Source organism: Acartia tonsa, chromosome 7 (genome assembly GCF_053477335.1).
Source record: "Acartia tonsa isolate MP-2025a chromosome 7, ASM5347733v1, whole genome shotgun sequence".
Taxonomy (NCBI): Eukaryota; Metazoa; Arthropoda; class Copepoda; order Calanoida; family Acartiidae; genus Acartia; species Acartia tonsa.
The window spans coordinates 31,843,606-31,847,098 of record NC_137266.1 but is presented as its reverse complement, the minus strand read 5'-3'; the positions used below and the strand labels follow the sequence as shown (position 1 = coordinate 31,847,098).

General features: G+C 27.5%; 1 long non-coding RNA gene across 1 annotated transcript; it reads left to right on the top strand.

Annotated features, from left to right (window-relative positions):
• Window positions 1–574: 574 nt before the first annotated feature.
• On the top strand, window positions 575–2,940 carry LOC145323583 (uncharacterized). The gene is made up of 5 exons (XR_013881022.1): window positions 575–863; window positions 1,033–1,097; window positions 1,243–1,326; window positions 1,432–1,503; window positions 1,736–2,940. It is a non-coding gene; the product is annotated as an uncharacterized LOC145323583 (long non-coding RNA).
• Window positions 2,941–3,493: the final 553 nt, after the last annotated feature.

Below are 3,493 nucleotides of genomic sequence, written 5' to 3'. Positions count from 1 at the left end.
CAAATATTTGTTTAGAACTCATATTTTTAGTTTTAGGAGCCCAACTATCTTCTAAAAGGAAAGTTCCAAAGTTAAATTTGTAAATTTTACTGAGTTTAGTTATGTTAAAAAAGTTATCTTTAATAGAATCAGGTTAATATCTTTAAATATAAGCTCCAAACTTATATTTTAGGTGTTTGGGAGGTCTTTGGTTCCACAAGCCCCTAGAATAAAAAACCAAAAATGGTTACTTAGTTTAGTTTTTTTTTTAAAGTTTAAAAAAATCAAGTCAAAATCTTTAAAATTAGGCTCAGATCTCATTTTTATAGTTTTAGGGTTTTTTTGCCCAACAAACCCTTAGAAGGAAAGTCTCAAAATGAAGTCTGTAAACATTACTGATTTTTGTTATGTTTAAAAAGTTTTTTTTCTTAAATCAGGTTTATGTTTTTAAATATTAATATTAAATGAAATTTGGAAACATTACTGAGTTCAATTTCAGTATTTTTAGTATTTTAGGGTTTTTTATGCTCCACAAGCTCCTAGAAGGAAAGTTTTAAAATAAAATGTGTAATGGTTACTTAGTTCAGTTTTATTTAAAAAGTTTTCTTTGTGTGTTGATATCTGTTTTTGTCAAATTTCTAACTGATGCTGTTTTAGGTCTGGAGAAAATTACCTGCCACCTCCAACATTTGAAACAACTCCAGAAGATGGATTTAGATTTTGTAATGTATTATTTTATTGTTTTGAATAAGGAATTAGCTAAAAAAAATAATGGCTACTTATTTCAGACTTTAAAAATATTACCTGGATTCCGTGAACTTGCCGGCATATATCCTCTTGCTGTGGATAGCAAAGAGGAGCTGCTTAGCCAGGCCACGGAAGTTGTAAGTATTTATTTTCATATCATGTAAATCTTTTTTAAAAAAAAGTAATTTTAGCATTAAAGCAGGACCAAAATGGTCATAACACGATTTCAATATTTGTTTAAAATCATTTTTGAAAAAGTTTTACTTTAAAAAAAAAAGAAAATTGAAAAGATTATATTGTATTTAGAAAATGAAGTTTTCCTGTTAACTATAACATTTGAGCCCTTAGAGGACATTTAAAGGAATTCTGAGGTTTGTTTGATTTTACTATACATTTTTGTTAATTTATGTATTATCAAAATTACCGTAAATATGCAATATAAAAAAATTCAAGATATTTCAAAAAATAGAAAGACAATTAAAGTTATAGTTAATAAAGAATATTTTAATCTTTTAGTTGTACCTGATTGTATCTGAAATCATCTTGTTCTGTATCTGTATACCTCTTAAAGCCCAAAAACAATAGTGGTTTTTGAGTAAGGTAAAATGATTATTTAATATTGAATAAAAATTTATCATTTTAAAGATTTTTGAAAAAGAAAGAAAATAATGTTTTTTTTTCTTACCAAGTTTATTTCCTTTTAAGATTTAAAAGTTCAACTTGCAAAGTGTGATGATGAAAAAGCTCCTATTTAAGAAATCTACAATTCCTGACTAGGTAAAAGTCATTATATTTGTATTTTATTTATAAAATTTGCCAGTAAACTCCGGGTTATATTTTGTAGCACCATAATTAATTGTGTTTTTTGTAGCACCATATTTTCATAGGTATATTTAAAAACATTTATTATTTGCAATTAAAAAAATTTTTTTTTTATGGAATGATCTTTAAACTTGCTACTAAATGCATAAACTTTCAAGAAAATTAATTTTCTTATTTTTCTTTGCAGTTTATTGATCAAGTCCTGGCAAGCCAATTAGCTAAGCCAACGTACATCAACTACCTGAGTATATTCTTTTTATACCAATTGTTCAATGCCTTTTTGCAGAAGACTATGGTAAAGCTTCCTGGTAAAGATAAGAAGAAAATATCAACATCATATTGAGATCTGCATCTATTGACTGAACGTGAATTGTATCTGAGGTATAAAATTAATTCTTCCCTGAAAATCAGATATCCTATACCTCGTCTCTGGAATAAAAGAAGCAACAACCCGGACATTTGACAGTTTTACTTCTTTAGATAACTACTGTTGGCCAAAGAGGGGGGCAAGTAGGAGCACAGAAGTTTAACTGCCAGTTTTGGTGCTAGAGGCGCCGATTTTTTAACTGAGCATAACATTCTAATAAAGATATTTTTTAGGCCTTTTAAGGGCAGTTTTATAAAAAAAATTTAAATGCTTAGAGAATGGTTTAGGAGATGAATTTAAGTGTTCTGCATATTTCAATTTAAACACATAAAGCCAAAGATATATTATCCCAAAAATCTTTTGTCAAAGTCTACTTTACACCTAGCGCTGGCAATTTCTATTTTTACAGGTATAAATGCATGATTTTAGAAAACTGACTAGCGCTAAGTGTAGAGTAGACTTTGACATTAAGTTTTTGGGAAAATATATCCTTATTTGTTTAAATTGAAATATACAGAAGAGCCCAAAACCTGCACATTGCTAAGATATTGTTAAAACCGCCGTGCTACTGTTATCTGTTAATATTTTACATGCCTTGCGCTAGGTCGCCAGTAGAAAAAAAGAGCTAAAATTTTGTAAATGTATTTCTCGTATTCATTTGAATCTGGTGGATAGGAACCAGTTTTCATTTATACGAAAAAACTATGTCTAGCATTGTATTATATCCAGCTTTCTACGAATATAAAAATGTACAATCATAAGATTAAAACCAGTTTTTTTAGCCGGTGCTTTTGGCACCCCGGGGCTAAAAAACTAGTTTTAATCTCATAATTGTACATTCTATATCCGCGGAAAACCGTTTATAATACGATGCGAGAAATAACTATTCTAGGCTTCTAAAGTAACTTTTAGGGTTAACAGAAGACTAAAATTTGAAAAAGTGTATTTAAAAAAAAACAATATTATACACATACAGCTTACAAAAAAATTCATTTTTGTTAACGTGTAGTAATATGTTATATATTAAAAAGAAAATAAAGCATGGCAAAAAAAACAAAATGGTGGGTTTTATTTTATTTTTACAGTAGCTTTTCTCCTATGTCTAGCTCTAATTTTAACTTTATCTAAAATAACCTATCAAAAGCAACTGTAAAAATACAACAAAACCCGATTTGTTTTCTTTTTATGATCTATGATACACTTAATTAGATGAAATGAATGTCCATCTAGTTTTAGTTGTTTTTTTTATCAAATTTTAATTTGTACATTGAGTAATTATATTAATTTTCCCTTTTGTTTCTAAAAGACCTATGTTTTAGTAAAAACTTAATTTTCCCTTGCTTTAAATGTTGTTTAGTAACAAAATGTTTTTCTGTATCGAATTTTTAATCTTTAAATTGTTATGGTTCTTTTTTTAAAGGGTAGTTTTTTCATGACTTGGAAGGTTTAAAACTTTTTCTAGAAAATGTATCTCTTTTAAGAGAAATCTTTAATTTTTTTATATGTAAAATATTTTTTACCTTAAATTTTCTAATTCATTTCCTCCTTCCCTCAAGTTGTTGCTAGTTGTAGATAAAA